Here is an 18,083-nt window from a genome sequence, read left to right as displayed (position 1 = left end):
GATTTATATAGTTGTATAAAAAATTCACTTTTTAATTTTCAAAATGTGTGTCCCAGTGCAAAACATTTCATCCAAATTGTAAATTGCTGCATTTTTAAATGTCAAAAGCCAGTATAAAGAAATAGTAGTGGTGAAAAAAAGCACTTGAAGGTTTAACCAATCTTTTTTTCGTATAATTCTCCTTTCCTGACACAGCATGACAGCATATACGTATGGGTAGGCTCCGCCCCTGTTTTGCTTGCGTCTATCTAGCAATGTTACTTTGTGGTATAAGCAAGGAACCTGAGACTTCTGCAGTGTGTAAATGTGCTTTTACTATACAAAAATGCTGTACATAAAAAACTTTTACAATATTAGGAATACAATACAAGACTGACAGATATCTATAACAAGCAAAATGCCTAGCAAATGAACAGCCTATGGTCTATAACAGTACAAATACACTTAAAAGTTACTTATCTTGTTACTGTATGTTCGTGATCTCCATTGGCAACAATTCTTCTGGAGACTAGGCACCGTACTTGTATCATGACTGGCTTCTGATCTTAAAGCATGATGCTGTGTGTTCCTTATGCCTGAATCCCCATTTTTTGTGTCAGGCTGTTTACCATAGTTACCAAACAACAGAAAACATACCTGTTTACTGTAGCTGTATAAACACTGGACTGTTGAAACTGTCAATTGAATACAACAATGGTATCTACATACCATTTGTATGCAGCAGAATTTGTTTGAGAAATCTACTCAAAACCCAAAACCTAACAAAAAAATCTACGAGCAACCACTATTGTCCCATGTAATGTTATGTCTGATTAAGTTAAAAAAATCATATTTTAACAAACGCAACACATTCCGCCCTAGATATTTTTTCTTTCAGACTCCATACAGAAAATCACTTCATTACTAAGAAAACTCATTCTAAACATTCATTTTCCTTGAATGCAACACCTCCCATATTTCTGTCATTGAGAAGCTGTTTCAGTCTTTAACTAAAAAGTTAATTAGAAAGTCCATTCTAAAGTTCTTTAGAAACAAGTCCAGGCTTGCAATACATCAAAGGCCTTGCTCTCCACAGCTCTTGCGATCTTCCGTCATTCTTTCCATCATGTAACCACTTTTCTCTGGTCTTCCTATGGATCAAATCGGAGACAGCCTGTGGAGTGGAAAACAAAGCCGATTATCTCAATAAACACAAAGGAGAAAAAATTCTCCCTGCCAAAATTCTCCTATCTCAGCGCTTAAGAAATATTAGGTATATATAAAGATGGAGATATATTAAACAGCAGTGATTAAACCAGATGTCAGTATAGTAATAATAAAAAGAGAGATATCTCTCAGCAGCCACTTAAAGCGGGGGTCCACCTATCTATCTTTTTTTTTTTTTTGAGTTCATTCACAAACTTTTCTTCTCAGCATTACATACTCACATATTGTGTGTAATATGTCCACCTGTGTCAGATTTTGTCGGAAAGAATAACTTATATTATTCACTGCAGGCGGTTTCCATCTTCATTGTGGGCATTTGAAGCCCACAAGCATTTATTTCCTGGATGTGGTGAATGCTGTGCTCCCAGCATTCACTGCTCGTTCCCACACATGCTCAGTGGCATCTTGGGAAGCCTGAGACTAGCTCCCAGGAGTCTGGGAGAGGCTAGAAACACGCCTACTCCCACGGGAGGAGAACCAGGAAGTGCAAAGAAGAATAGAAAAATAAAAGGTTATTACGGCGATTTTAATTTTTTTAAATGGCATGTCAGCATCTAGGCAAGGAAGAGAATACATACAGATATTGTTCAAAATTTGGGTGGAACTCCGCTTTAACAAAAAACAAGCTTATGTGAACAGATGTATAAATAATCACTCTAAATGAGAAACATTAACACATCGAAGCGGCGCTATTCTCAGTCACAACCTATGACTGATAAATAAATGTCTCTGTTGGAAAGGTTTTCAGCAAAGACACATAAAGTGAAACTTGGTATGGAGTCTCCAGCTAGATAGAACGAGTATGTGTAGCAGATCTGATGAGTGCACCTCTTCACCATCTAATATGTCACGACGTGCTGCACACACCCCTGCAAGGGGTTCTAACTCACCAGAACCAAAGGATTAATAGCACCCTCAATCCGATCATTCCCAAGGTCCTCCAGGGTAAGTAGTCAAAAGACAGAATCCACATGTAGGCAAAAGAGACTCCACATAGTCCAATATCATTTTGATAATTTATTTAAAAAGTCAAACAAACAAAATAAAATAAACAAATCTGTGGGCGCAGGGCCGTTCCAATATTATCCCTCTAGCTTTCGATCGGATGGATATATCAGATACCGCTGATAACACATTCCGGGAACGCAGGAGTGAGGTACAAGCTGGACAGATGATACTGGCTAGTCCCTGACCAGTTTAGTCATTGTGACTTTTTCGAAGAGCGCTCTTCAAAAAAGTCGCAATGACGAAATTAGTCAGGGCGTGACCCAACGGCAACCGGAACTACGTCACGACGCAGTGCGCTCCAAGCCTGAAGCTTCCGCAACCGGAAGGAGGAAGCACCTTTCAGCTGTGACTAGCCAGTATCATCTGTGGAGTGCCCGGTGGAGTACTTTTGCAATGGCCATTGTCGCACTTCTCCACACACTGTACAGTTCCCTATTACAGTCTTTTATCATGTCCATGGATATAGGCAATCCTCTCTGTTGTTCCTTCATATGTTGCTTTCTGCCCCAAATGTCCAGATTGCTTGTGGGCCCAGTTGGCCAAGTTCATCAAGACAGGATCAATTGGCACAACTGCCTTCACTTTGGCAATTTCATCTGCAAGTCTGTTATAGTTCTCAAAGTCTGGGACTAGGGGCACATGTGCATCAACATGCCCCACTTTTATGGTGCGGGAGTGAGCTTCCTTCCAGATGTAATCCCAGACTTCCTTGCCTCCCCACACCACCTTTCTATGAATCATCCATTCATTGGACTTCCACGTGGGCATCCAAGTTGTCAGTCCTTTAAAAACCGCCCAGCTGTCAGTGTAGATAGTGACATGGCAAGAAGGATCCTCCTGAAGAGTCATCACTACAGCTTTCAACTCTGCATACTGACTGGACCCTCCAATTCCGGTCTCCTGCAGGACTGTTTCTGTACTTGGGTTGTAGGCTGCTGCTGTCCATTTACGCCCAGACGAGGCGACTATGGCTGAACCATCAGTAAACTACGCTGACTCCTTCATGTCTTCTGACAGAGATTCAAATGGTGGAGCCTCTTGAATGGAGGATGACTGCAGCACAGGATTTTCTTCTTCTGGCCGTGTGCTGGTAAAAGTAACAAGCCCTGCCAACTGTTTTGAAATGTCTCTAACATCCCCAGCTGCAATACCCCCTCTTTCTTGAAGGTACCACCTCCATTTCATCAGTGTCTGGTTCTGGGCTACAGCTGCCCTAGTGGTCAGTCCATTATCTCTCACCCATCCTGCTATTGGCAATGCAGTATGGATGGTTACTGTGTCCTTTCCTGTAATGGTCTCTACATGTTGAAGTGCTTTATAGGCCCCAAACAGGTACTTCTCTGGGGGGGGGATCTCTTCTGTGCCCCTGTCAGTTGTTTGGACCAAAATCCAATGGGTATTGCTCTCAGTCCTTTCTTTTCATTTGGCTGCCACAGACTCCAAGATATGGTACCATTCTGCTCCACTACATCCAGCTGAAATGGTACTCCATGTCTCATGGGTCCTAATCCCTGATGCTGCAAAATAGCTTCTTTAGCAGCCAGGAATGCAGTCCACTGCTCTGAACCCCATGAGAACTCAGTCTTTTTTCTGGTGACATTATATATAGACCTCAGAATCAGTCCAAGATGTGGGATGAACGATCTACAGAACCCCACAACTCCAATGAACTTCTGTGCCTACTCTTTGGTAGTAGGGGGCGACAGGGCCTGGATAGTTTGCACAACTGTCTCTGGCATTTTCCTCTGCGGCCCAGTCCACATCATTCCCAGGAATTTCACTTCTGTGGCAGGTCCTTGGACTTTGTCTTTGTTGATAGCCCACCCTCTGTTCTCCATGTGATGTATCAGCAGGTGCAGTGCTTTAGTTACATCTTCTTTTGTTCCAGAGATCATGATGTCATCAATGTAGTGAAAGACAGTGACTTTCAAACTCAGGGTACTTAAATCTCTGGAAATCAGTCCATGACAAATTGTTGGAGAATGAACCTAGTCTTCAGGAAGCATAGTGAAAGTGTACTGGCGGCCGTCCCACACCATAGCAAACTGGTCTTAATACTCTGGGTCTATCAAAATCGAAAAGAAAGCATTAGCCAGGTTTATCACAGCATGATATTCTCCTGCATCTTTAGCAATTTTCTCAACAATTGAGATCATATCTGGTACAGCTGACTTCAATGGAGGTGCCACTTTGTTTAGACCTCTGTAATCCACAGTCATTCTATATGTCCCATCGGGTTTCTTTACTGGGAACACCGGAGACGAGAAAGGACTTACAGCAGGTCTAAGGATCCCTACTCTCAACAGTTCTTGAATGGTCTCCCCAATTTCTTTGTGGCCTCCAGGAAGTCTGTACTGCTTGAGACAGACTGGCTTCTGTGGTGGAGGAATGTAGACAGGGGTCCATTTCGCATGACCTCTGACCACAGCCTTCACCGCCCTTACCAGATACGCTTTGTCAGGATACCCGAATGTGAATGTACCTTTTTCAGTCTGAATTGACTGACCTTGAAGTACATCCATCTCAAGAATATTTTTGGGTAACTCTGCTACCAAAACATTCGTCATAAATCCTGATCCCTTGCCAATAGCCAATTTCACTCATATCCTAACTGCTGGTGTAGTTTGCCCTCCCAAACCTTCTACATAAATCAATTTGTGATGTGAAGGATTTCCTTGCAAAAGTGTAACTTCAGCTCCGCTGAAGAGAAACTGACTTCCCCCACCATACAGTGGCAGGTGCATATGGGCGTCGGTCTCCTGCTGTCACTGCCCTCACTACTATTACAGGAATCTCACCTTCCCTTCATAAAGGATAAGGAACCTCCCAATCCCCTTTTCTGATTCTCTCTAACGCCTCCCCAGGATAAAGGGATTTGGGTTTGGGTTCATGTTCAGTTTTGGGAATTGGTTTGGGGCTAACAGGAGGGGTCTGTTCTGTTTTCTCTAAGTCTAGGCTGATGTTATCTTCACTAGTAGAGTAGTGTTTCTAACCCCGACAGTTTTCCCTACTAAATGTTTCCACCTCTTCAGCATTTCTGCAGTAGAAATGCCATCTATCTCATCTTTAGGTACTCCTGCCTTTAATAGGTCCACCCACATTTCTTTCCTAGAAATAACTAGCCTGGTTTTCGCTTCACCTCCTGTGTTCTCTATCCCATTCCCTTTCTTCTTTGTTCTTTTCTGCTTGTATTCTTCCTGTCTGGCATTGATCTTATCTACTGCCCTGACAGGTTTTGTTTTAGTCTCCTCTAGCTCCCCCAACTGGCTTAAAAGGGTTGTGGCTTCATGAATCTTGCTGTTTAATCCCAGGCCTCCCAACAAGGACAATAATGGAGCCCTGAGATTAAATGGCGCAGACTTCATCAGCTTAGAGCGCAGAGCAGACGTAAAGGGTTCCATATCTGGACCTATCTATTCTGGAAATGTATTCAATCCAGTTATACAACCCATCTCACGTAACCTGGAAATACCCTTTCCTATTGATCTCCAGGAGTAGGTATTTTCCAGGTCAGTAGGAATAGCGTATACTCGGACTATTCCATCTCTCACAAGGTCTAACAGTGAAAAATTCACGCTAAACTCTCGGGTTTTCGCATTGCCTGACGCAATTGTGGATCATGGGTTAACACTCCCATAGCCACTGCTTCCTTACCTGACAAAACAACACTGTCCACCCCTTCATCCCATAAGCATAGGAGCCAACTCAATAGGGGCTCCCCAGACCTTTATTTGTATTGTTTTGCCAGCTCATGGAGTTCAGTTTGTGTAAACTCCCGTACTTCTTCAAATTCAACATCTCTGGGGTTGTGATAATGCACCTCCCCATCTGCCATATCCTCTCTATCATGTTGCCATTTCCTATGCTTAGTAATGAGAGGTCTGGCATACTTTTTCTTTCCCACTAGCAGATCATCATGCGAAATATCAAACTCTATCTCCTCATCCTCATTATCATTTGAGGAGAGCACTTCCTCACAATCCCAATTTTGCGATGTGACAGTGGCACATACCCTGGCTTTACTAACAGGTTTATGGCCCTTCCTTTTCCTTAAGGCATTAATTGATTTGGTCATGAGGGCTGCACACCGCTCTTGCAAATCATCAGCCCGACTAGCGGTTGAACATACACACTCTGAAGCAATCGCTAGCTGGTCTTTTAATGCCTTAACTTCTGCCTCTGCCTTCTCCCTTCTATGTGATTCGGTATAAATAGCATGAAGGAAATACCAGCTCACTGTGGACACTGTCCTCTTCTCTTTTTTACTTAAATCCAACCCCTTAAGGCTAAAATCTACAAAATGATCTGAGACTTTATCACCCCAAGTCAGGTTCACGGGAGAAGCATACTTCACAAATTCTTTAGCAAGAGGCTCCCACTCATTGTCTCTGGCCCAGATAGGTAAGCTGCACACTTTCTTCTGGTCACCAGAACCCTCTGCAGCCTTGCTTTTCCAAAACAGCTTACGCAGCATTTTACCTAGCACAAGCTACACAACACACTACAGAAAAACAGGTCTGCTTCAATTGAATTATAGCACAGATCACGGCACAAGCCCCCAAATGTTTTGCTTGCGTCTATCTAGCAAGGTTACTTTGTGGTATAAGCAAGGAAGCTGAGACTTCTGCAGTGTGTAAATGTGCTTTTACTATACAAAGATACTGTACATAAAAAACTATTACAATTTTAGGAATGCAATACAAGACTGACAGATATCTATAACAAGCAAAATGCCTAGCAAATTAACAGCCTATGGTCTATAAAAGTACAAATACACTTTAAAAGTTACTTATCTTCTGTTACTGTATGTTCGTGATCTCCATTGACAATGATTCTTCTGGAGACCAAGCACCTCCTTGTATGATGAGTGGATTCTGATCTTAAAGCATGATGATGTGTGTGTCGCTTATGCCTGAATCCCCCTTTTTTATGTGTCAGGCTGTTTACCATAGTTACCAAACAAACAGAAAACATACCTGTTTACTGTAGCTGTGTAAACACTGGACTGTTGAAACTGTCAATTGAATACAACAATGGTATCTACGTACCCATTGTATGCAGCAGCATTTGTTTGAGAAATCTACTCAAGCCAAAACCTGACAAAAAAATCTATGAGCAACCACTATTGTCCCATGTAATGTTATGTCTGATTAAGTTAAAAAATTATATTTTAACAAACGCAACACAGCCCCTGCCCTATTAAAGGACCGGTTATACTATATAAGTAAGTCTCCTCCCTGCAGGCAGCATTCTCTTTTTTTTCCCTCACTGCTACAGCCAGTTATGCTGCTGCTGAAAGCAGGATTTTTCTTTTCCCTCACCTTGCCAGATTCATCTGGCCAAGCCACATAGGTTCAAGCCTCTCCTGTGACGAAGCTCCCCTTACAGGCTGTAAATCTCCTATATGGAGGAAGACCTCCCCCCCTCAGGAACCAGGATGAGGGGGGTGATGGCATCTGGTCTCTCTTCATCATGACTCCATGGATGGACATTCATTGGACTTCCTGTTTGGCCATGAAGCATGCAGGTGGTAAGGCACCACATGGTGCACAAATCCATAGTATTCAGTTACTCCTGCAAGTATGTTGTTAACTTACACCACTGAAAGCATATGTCACACATGTGAATTTTTCTGGCTTGTCGATAGTTTCAGTCTGTTTACTATTGCTTCACAGGCATAGTTGCCAACATTGAAAAAAAAATATGTGGGACACTTTTTTGGCTGTAGGCGGAGCCGATCAATAATTAGGAGGCGGGGCATTCGTTTGTAGGTGTGGTCTAGCAAAAAAAAATTAGTTGCGGCGTGTGAAGCACGACGCACCGAAAAATGGGCGTGGCTTACGCGGAAAGTGGGTGTGGCTTGCACGAAAAGTGGGCGTGGCTTGCATGGAAAGTGGGTGTGGCTTGCATGAAAGTGGACGTGGCTTAAATTGGCGTTGCTCAAGAGGGTGTGGTTAGAGTCTGAGATGAATGAGGGATGGAGAGGGAAAGGGGGAGAGGGAGAGGGAGAGGGGGAGAGAGGAATGATGGGACAGCAGCCCCAGATCCTACACAACAATAGAAATATGTGTATTCTAGAAAGTTTAACAATCAGCAGATAAAGATACTCCAAACACCTGGTGTTAACGCTTCAATCATCCTGGCACCATGGTTGTTATGGTGTCAGGATGATTGAAGCGCATTATTTCTATTATTACATTGTAATATAAAATTAAATCATTCAACTCACCATAATGCCGAATCAGTGGGATCCCTGAGCGTGTCACTAGCCACGTCGCCTGCCACCAGCAGAGTCTGTCCTTGCATCAGGTGCCCCCGGCAGAGTCTGTCCTTGCATCAGGTGCCCCCGCCAGTGCAGCCCCCCCCTCAGTTAGTGCAGCCTCCCCCCCCTCAGTGCAGCCCCCCTCAGTTAGTGCAGCCCCCCCTCAGTGCAGCCCCCCTCAGTTAGTGCAGCCCCCCCCTCAGTGCAGCCCCCCTCAGTTAGTGCAGCCCCCCCTCAGTTAATGCAGCCCCCCCTCAGTGCAGCCCCCCTTCAGTTAGTGCAGCCCCCCCTCAGTGCAGCCCCCCTCAGTTAGTGCAGCCACCCCCCCTCAGTGCAGCCCCCCCAGTTAGTGCAGCCTCCCCCCCTCAGTGCAGCCCCCCCCTCAGTTAGTGCAGCCCCCCTCAGTTAGTGCAGCCCCCCTCAGTGCAGCCTCCCCTCAGTTAGTGCAGCCTCCCCCTCAGTGCAGCCCCCCCTCAGTTAGTGCAGCCCCCCCTCAGTGCAGCCCCCCCTCAGTGCAGCCACCCTCAGTTAGTGCAGCCTCCCCCCCTCAGTGCAGCCCCCCCCTCAGTTATTGCAGCCCCCCCTCAGTGCAGCCCCCCCTCAGTGCAGCCCCCCTCAGTGCAGCCCCCCCTCAGTTAGTGCAGCCTCCCCCCCTCAATGCAGCCCGGCCCCCGCTCAGTGGAGGAGCGGCCGGTGTTCTGCCGAGAAAGTTCCCCTCGGCAATGGCGGACCCCCTGTACTGCGCAGGCGCAGCGCTTGCGCAGTACGGGGCTGGGGAACTTTCAGGAAGACACGGCGCCGGCGCCGTGTCTTCTGCTCGCTTCAGTGGAGAGGGGAGGGGCCGTGCAGCCAAAGAAGCCGCTTCATTGGCTGCACGGATCGAGCCCCCTTCCCCTCTCCACTCAACATAGAGGCAGATAGAGCGGCGGCGCTGGCTGCCATTTTGCTGGAGCCCGCTGCTCCAAAAAAACAAAAAAAAAACAACATTCCCAATTTTCCTTATGGAAAATCCCGATTCGGGACACTCTCCAATCGGGACGAGGGTCCCAAAATCGGGATTGTCCCGGGAAAATCGGGACTGTTGGCAACTATGCACAGGTTGTGGTTTGCGTCTGAAATACTGCTAATGCTGAAAGCAGGTGTGCTGTGCTGGGCTGAAGCCTTCCTATTAACTCAGCAAGGCCTGGCCCTACAGGCTTGACTTATTGTCTGCAGGTATGCTGTTAGCTTGCACCACTGAAAGCATATATCACACATGTGAATTTAACTGGCTGTCCATAGTGCCACTCTGTTTACTAATGTTTCACAGGTTGTGGTCTGTTTCTGCAGTATTGCTAATGCTCAGGCTAACAGGTGGTGCTGAGCCTTTCCTATTAATGCAGGGCCTGACCCTGCAGGCTGGGATTACTGTGTATAAATGCTTGGTTGTGGTATGGACCTTTTGCGGTATATGTGTCTAAAGCCTCGTACACACGGTACGATTGTTGGCCAACCGAGCGTCTGATTTTTCTCAAAAGGGAGTGTGCCAGGATCATGTCTTGCATACTAATGTTACACAATTGTCACGACACAAACAGGAACGTAGTGACCTACTATGAGGAATTTCAGTTCTTGAGCACCACCCTTTGGGCAGCCTTCCTAGAGACCAGCAACATTCATTAAGGTGAGGGCAGGTAGGTATATTCTATATCCTAAAAGAGTGCACATTATGGGCACTCTAATGGATTAATTAATGGATCTTAAATCTCTCCAGCCCTCAACACCAACACCACTTCTCAGGAAGAGGGGAGTCAACCTGCTTCTGCAGAAGGGACGGGTCCTTTTTAGCCCTGAAGGAACCACTGTGTATTTAACTGCCAGAAGAGGCAGACCAAGGAAATCTCTACAATAATCATCGGAGGCGATAGTGGACTGGTGGTAGCTGGTGTGTCGGCCAAAATGCATGCCAAGTTGCAGGCCAGAGGCAGTGGCAAATGGGCAGAGACAGAGAAGGTCTATAGTCACTAATGGTTCCATACCAAGCCTAATCAAACAGCTGCATTTATTTAAAAGCAACCTCTACCTCAGAAGCAGTTGGCAAGGGAGTCTTTATCAGACTGGCCAGATGGGTCAGCCTTAGCTTGCTTCTAGGAAGTTGGCATATCAGAAGCAAAACGTGGATGTTTAAAGGGGTTGTAAACCCTCATGTTTTTTCACCTTAATGCATCCTATGCATTAAGGTGAAAAAACAAGTGGCAGTGAGCAGCCCCCCAGCCCCCCCCAGCCCCCCCCATTTTACTTACCTGAGGCCTGGAATTTCACACGCCAGAGATGCGCTCTTCCTCTGCCCGGGGTTCTCGGCTCTTGATTGGATAGATTGATAGCAGCACAGCCATTGGCTCCCACTGCTGTCAATCAAATCCAGTGATGCTGGCGCCGGGGTGGGGCCGAGTCCGGCATTTGTGTCTATGGACACCGAATGCTGGACTCGGCAGCGCGCCCACAAGGTAACCCCCGGGAGATCGCTTCTCTTGGGTGTTATCTGATGTGGGGAGGATGATCCCCAGAAGAGAATGTTCGGGGCCACTCTGTGCAAAACGAGCTGCACAGTGGAGGTATGACATGTTTGTTAGTTAAAAAAAAAAAAAAACGAGCCTTTACAATCACTTTAACTCTGTCCAAACTGACTGTGTGGATCTCTATTCAATAATGCTCAGATACTAAGCTAATCAAACAACTAAGTCATTTAAAGGGTACCTCTGCCTCAAAAGCAGCCGGCCAAACAGAGCAAATGGATCTGGAGATGAAGAAGGTTCATACTACTATTAAGTAGTGTTTTGTGACCTGCGGTTGAGCTCACTTCGGTAGCCATACTGTAAGGATCTCAGACAAGATGAAAGCAGAACTCGGGCCAGTGATAAACTCTCTATGATGGCTGATCCTAGAGTGAAAATTAAGTAGCCAGTGATGCAGTTCAGCCACTGTGAATACAAGACTGTATGCTGTTTCTCTGGTAGTCCGTTGTGGTCAAATAACCCTTATGGCTCATCCCACAAGTAACACATACCGCTTTTAATGGGGTTGTAAACCTTCGTGTTTTTTCACCTTAATGCAACCTATGCATTAAGGTGAAAACTTCTGGCAGTGACCGGCCCCCCAGCCCCCCGTTTTACTTACCTGAGCCCCTTCATTCACTCGGCGGGGACGCGCTCTCCCTCTCTGCACGGGGTCCCAGCTCTTGATTGGATAGATTGATAGCAGCGCAGCCATTGGCTCCCGCCGCTGTCAATCAAATCCAATGATGCGGGAAGCGGGGCCGAGTCCGGCATTCGTGTCAAATCGAAAATGCTCATCGAAATGTCATCGAAAATGCTGGACTTGGGAGCGCACCCGCAAGGTAACCCCCCCGGGAGAGCGCTTCTCCTAGGGGGTTATCTGATAAGTGGAGGAGCCGCGAGAGCCGTCAAGGGACCCCAGGAGTCAAGGATCATGGCCACTCTGTGCAAAATGAGCTGCACAGTGGAGGTAAGTATGACATGTTTGTTATTTAAAAAAAAAAGATGAAGCATTACAATTACTTTAAGTCAGAGTGGTGACTGTTCAAGTTGGTTCTGGTGATATCTAGAAGGGGGATTAATCCCTTATGTTAATCGCCAGTGACCAGAGGATAGGTTAAAGCTAGGAAAACTATAGAGGAGAATAAAGAATCAATAATCATCTTTATTTGTCTGCCTAAACTCAAGTCTACCCAAGTCGCCCAGTAGGGTCGGCTGACAGAATTATATGTAAATTTGATCTTTAGGATCCATGGGACCTGTGCATTAAGGAAGGCATTGGAATTTTCATTCCTCTCCTCCAACTCATTGCATTCCCTCCACAAGGGTTATGACTGCATGTTCTTTAGTCAAAAGTAAGACTTGGTCAACAAGAAGGAGGATTAGTATCCAAAACTGAATATGACATAGTTTCAATCTCTCCAGCCATCAGTAAGGCTTTGCTTCCACAAATTATTCCCCATGATTTCCAAGGAGTACAGTTCATAGTTTTGCGACTTCAAAGTAGTCCCTGCACTACTTTGATCCCACTTTGATGCGGGGGGGCATGGACCTCAAGAATATACAGGCATTGCTTCAAATCTCATAAAAGTTGCAGCAAAATCGCATGACTTTAAGGTCGCAATAGAGGAAACCTAGGCTAAGATTGTAGATTGTCTTTAGACCTAGCAGGTGTGTGTGTGGATACTGTATACACACTTTGACACACCCATGCTTCTGAAAGTACCTTCACTTGGCCATTCGAGAGTTCACTACAAATTCCTCTGGCAGACTTTGGCCTTTCCACAAACTCCGGGCATTTCCCAGGATATTAGGTCCAGTAGTGGCCATCTTGCGGGAGCAAGGACTTCTGGTGAGCCTTATTTGGGTAACAGCCTGGCGCAATGTTTTCCAGGTCCTGGAAAAAGTTCTAGTTCAGACTCTGATCAAATTGGGAGGAGCCATCATCGAGTGACCAACTAGTCTCATTACAGCAATGACCTGCCTGGAAGCAGTTCTGAATCTCTGAAGAATACAGTAGTTACCTTCAGAGAGAGCAACAGTATAAGTATCTCACTTGAACAAATTATAGCTCTTTCCCATTGGTTGCATCCCACGGTCACAAAAGGGTAAAGAAGTAGCCTGTAGTAACGCATGTGGTCCGAAGGGCCCAATGGAAGGTTGACAACTGTATTAACTGGTTTTGTAGTAAGGGAAGACTTGCTTCCTGCACCAGGAACAGTGATTCCACAGAGGAGACAAGTCCCTTTTGGAAGGTAGCTAAGCTAGCTAATCTTTCAGCTTATCAGCTACTAGGCATACCAATCATCGCAATCTATTACTTGTCAGGTATTCATGCCAATGGAGGACAAGTTGTCCAAAGTCAGAGTTGCAGTGGTCGCAGACTGAAGTCCTTCTGAAAACGCAACAAAGAGAGCCTCAACTATGCTGCAAAAACTCAGCAAAATGGGGAAGTCCTATCTTCTCTGTCGAGAAGGAATGCAAGACTAGTCAACTTCTGTCAGAGGTATCTCCCAGTCAGGTCTGTCAGCCCTTTAGGTTTGGGTTTTCTAGAACTTCCTGCCAGAAGGCGTAAGGTACAAAGCCGTTGGATGTCAAGGGATGGTCTCCAAACAAGCCGTTCAAGGGATCGGCAACAAATAAGGCTATCAGGATATTGATCTGAGAGTAACCTTGGTGGCTTCCCAGAGGTGGAAGCAAGTGAAACTACTGACATCCAGCTGGGTCTGCAGATTAGCCAATATGTATATTGAACAAACCTAATAGTCTCCAGGATCCTTAACAGGATTCACAGTCGTTCAGTGGTGATGAGGACAATAAGTGCCCGGTGGCCTGCAGGCCATGATATCCACGGGTACAGTCTCACATCCAAGAACCTCCTATTCTCCTTCTTAAGATCCAACACCTCATACAGTGTGGCCAACGGTATCTTCCAAATTCAGACAAGTTATATCTAGAAGCTGGAGACCAAGAAGTGAAGGCTCACCTGGAGGTCTCACCTGGAGGTCTCACCTTTAGTGTTTGAAATCCTGTGGAGGTCAGGGCACCTACTCCAAACTTCAAGTATATTGGATCATAGGAAACCCTACAGAATTTAAAGGACGGAATCCTCAGTTTTCTGCTGTAAGGATTGAATTGTATACAAGTAAGCCTAGAGACGGCATTAAAGGATAAATGAGACTCGGTTGTGTCCTCACTCTCTGGGATCCAGTAACTGTTGCATATCTTGGCAAATTGATTCCGAAAGACATGGGCAGATTGTTTTTCCCCCCCCCGGGGACACATTGTCTTACCTCTCCATTCAGAGGGATAAGACATCCTCAATATGGCCAGTATCACTGAAGAAGTATTTTGTATTGCTAATAGGTGTAGAAGGATCTCAGATATCCAAGTGTCAAGCCATAAACCTACCCTGTTGCTGAAATTATCAGGCAAAATGGCTCTAGTCTCTTCCTCAGCACTATACAGAGGTCGGCATCTTTGCATCTGTGTTAGAACATCAACCTTTCCGACATATACAAACTAAAGTGTTTGAAGTACCACAAGCATTGGAAATAGATTCAAGGTTGAAGAGAGACATAGAAGTGGACCTTCTTCAAGGAGCAAACAATAGGCTTTTCAGGCCTAACGGCATCAGAAGAGGACAATCGCTGTCCATTTAAGACAATCGCAGTGGTGCGGATCAAGTTAGTCAAGGGGCTTAGATGGCTAGGACAAATTCATCAATTGAGGGCAGAGACTGCTTTCCCAGCAGATTGCGCATCCATGGACCGAAATCCAAAGGAGTCCCTCCAGAACTAATATGTAAACTACAACCTGGACTACATTCAACAGGTTGGAGGCCCATTTTAAAGTGGACCCTGCGGCCTTAGCTATAATACATTTCAGTCATTAGTGGAGACAAATCTAATCCTCAACTTAAACACTTCAGCATTACCCACCCTTGTTGTCTGGTGATTTGGTACATCCCATACGTATATGCTGTCATGCTGTGTCAGGAAAATGGAAAATGTTATACTTACCTGACAGTAATTTTCCTGTTCTGGTGCAAAACATGACAGCATATAGGTCCATTCTGAAAGGGCTTTGCATTGATACTTAGTTACGAGAATGCTGCCTGCTTGGAGGAGACTTACTTATAAAGTATAACCGGTCCTGCAATAGGGCAGGGGGCGAAGCCTACCCATACCTATATATGCTGTCATGCTTTGCATCAGGAAATAAAAAAATTTCCGTTAGGTAAGTATAAAATTTTCATCTTTACAGGTGGGGGGGCAAGGGGTGTGTCCTATACCTATATACTTTTTCTAGTAAGTGTTCCTCATTCCTCATTTAGGAGATATTGATTTTACCTTAAGTTAAGCCTTATTATAGGATTACCTGTAGGCAAAAATCACCAAGCGGGCTTTACTACCTCTTTAATCCAATCGGTCTCTACAAACTCAGCAGTGCCTAAAAGCAACTGAGGATGTGCAGAGCAGGGTGAGACAATCAGCTGTACCTGAAAAAGGGGCCAGCCTGAAGTGATCTAGCAGGACTTAATTTTCTGACTAGCATTTCACTTTAACTACTTCAACACCAGGCACTTTCACCGCCTTCCTGTCCAGGCAAATTTTCAACTTTCAGCGCTGTCGCACTTTGAATGACAATTGCACGGTCATGCAACGCTGTACCCAAATTTTTTTTGATACAGTTTTTTTTTTTTTGTGGTATTTAATCACCACTGGGTTTTTTTTTTGCTAAACAAACGAAAAAAAGAAAAAACATTTTGAAAAAAAATGTTTTCCTTAGTTTCTGTTATCATTTTGTAAATGAGGAATTTTTCTCCTTCACTAATGTGCGATGATGAGGCTACACTGAGGGGCACTGATGAGGCGGCACTGATGGGAACTGATGAGGAGGCACTAACATACAGCACTGATGGGTACTGATAAGAGGGGAACTGATATGCGGCATTGTTGCACACTGATAGGTGACACTTGCAGTGCCTTGAAGAAGTATTCATACCCCTTGAAATTTTTCACATTTTGTCATGTTACAACCAAAAACGTAAATGTATTTTATTGGGATTTTATGTGATAGACCAACGCAAAGTGGCACATTGACATGAATAATGTGAATATGAAAAAAGTTACCCCAAGGTTCAAAAGTATTGTGACACTAAAAATAATCTTTTAGGTGAAGGAATGTGTGATAAATACGGGGTGTCAGCTATAAATTGCTATATAGCCAACCCCTAAAACAGTCAAAAATACATAAGGCGGGGTTTTAGGTGAGGTAAATACTCATTGTCATTGGATATTAGGATAAGCCCACTTCCCCCCCCTTTTTTGGGTATAAAGGCATCCCCTTTTCTTTCCATATGAGCCATTGCCCTGGATAGGGAATTTTTGGGAAATTTTTTAAGAAAAATTTTTTGGAGAATTTTTTTAAAAAGTTTCTTTAATGATAGGGTTTCTGTTTTAATATAATGGATGCTCCCCCATTCCATTATAATTCTCTATGTGGAATTTCAGTTTTACCCTTAATATACATGTTTTTACCTATAATACTCCCCCTATCTAGATTATTCTGTTTCTACTGATATATTGCATCTGATAGCAAAAACAATATCATACATTCCCCTCCCCCTAGTTTATGGGTATATGACAATAAGCGATATATTTAAATTTATGAGCACTTTATATTTTATATATTTTTTATATTTTATATATTTTTAAGGTTACATAATAAAATTGTGTTTAATGTATTTTTAATGTATTTCTAATGTAATTTTAATTTATATTTTTTATAATTTTATAATCTTTATTAAAAATTTTTATGTATGGTATTCATAATTAATCCTTCAATTCCAATTTTAAATTAATCTAATAAAAGAATTCTAAATTAATTTATTGAATTATACTAATAATATATCCAGGACATCTATAATATTATTACATAATTAAAAGCCTGGGTATTTCAAAATAAAAAGCCCTTAAACAAATGGCTATACTGAGTGTAAACAACAAGAGAAGTTAACTGGTAATTGAAGGATTTTACTTTGGTGGATACCGTCTATTATCGTGAATACTTTGTAATGGGTACTGCTGTGTATAAGGAAGTCTCAGCGACTCCACCACATCCCCACCCCCCGAGCGATATTACCATAATTAAGGGAGGAGATGTGAGAGCCGTCTGACTATATCAATGTGTGAAGCGTAGGCGTCGACACCGTCTTTGAAAACGTCCTATGATGAAACGCGTAAGGCGGAGTCACGCTCACACGTCATACCCGGAAGTGGTACGCTGGAACGCAAGGTGGAACGCACGCTCGTTTCTTGTTCCTGGTTCCATCCTTGCACACAGCGCTTTTTCGATTTACAATATATAGTATACCTGTTCTATTGTATGGACTTTGCTATTATTATATGCTCCAATAAACTAGGACATACTTCACGAAGGAAGCCCCTGTTTTTTCTTTCTCTGGGTGGACTGGAGAGTCTAACAGTTAGTAACTGGCAAGCAGTGGAGGAACCTGGTTTCCTGGAACGCATGTTTTTATCTGCAATCAGCGGAGGAACCATACAGACCTGAGGAACAGTAATAGTACTGGAATGATCCACACCCATCCCCAAAGGCACCCACTCTATCGCTTGGTACCCCTGTAGGGGTGTTTCTTTCTGGTGAGTGGGGGAGCACGGGGGGGGGTGAGCACCTCGAGTCACTGTTTGAACTACACACAGAAGTCACTGCTTTTTGTTCCTGTGGTTGATGAATTGCATATACTGAACTCAGCTAATTATACTGTCCGGCTGGAGGCAATTTTCTGGTTTTAAACGGACAAAATAATTTATAAATCCCTATTGCAATTGCTGACATAATATAAGAGTTTCACTATTCTCATGCGACTTGCCTTGTGGATTATCTCAATGTAATTTTTATTTTTATTTTGTGGGTATACCAACAATTCCTCTGAGAATCACAATAGAATCTGGCACTGACACTTTGTATTTATAATTATATTTATATGTAATAGGCAGTTCGCCCTTGATAAGGTGCCATACTGTCCCAATAGTTTTGGAGTTTGGGAT

Source organism: Aquarana catesbeiana, linkage group LG01 (genome assembly GCF_042186555.1).
Source record: "Aquarana catesbeiana isolate 2022-GZ linkage group LG01, ASM4218655v1, whole genome shotgun sequence".
NCBI lineage: Eukaryota > Metazoa > Chordata > Amphibia > Anura > Ranidae > Aquarana > Aquarana catesbeiana.
The sequence above is the reverse complement of the archived record's forward strand: the minus strand, read 5'-3'. Positions refer to the sequence as shown.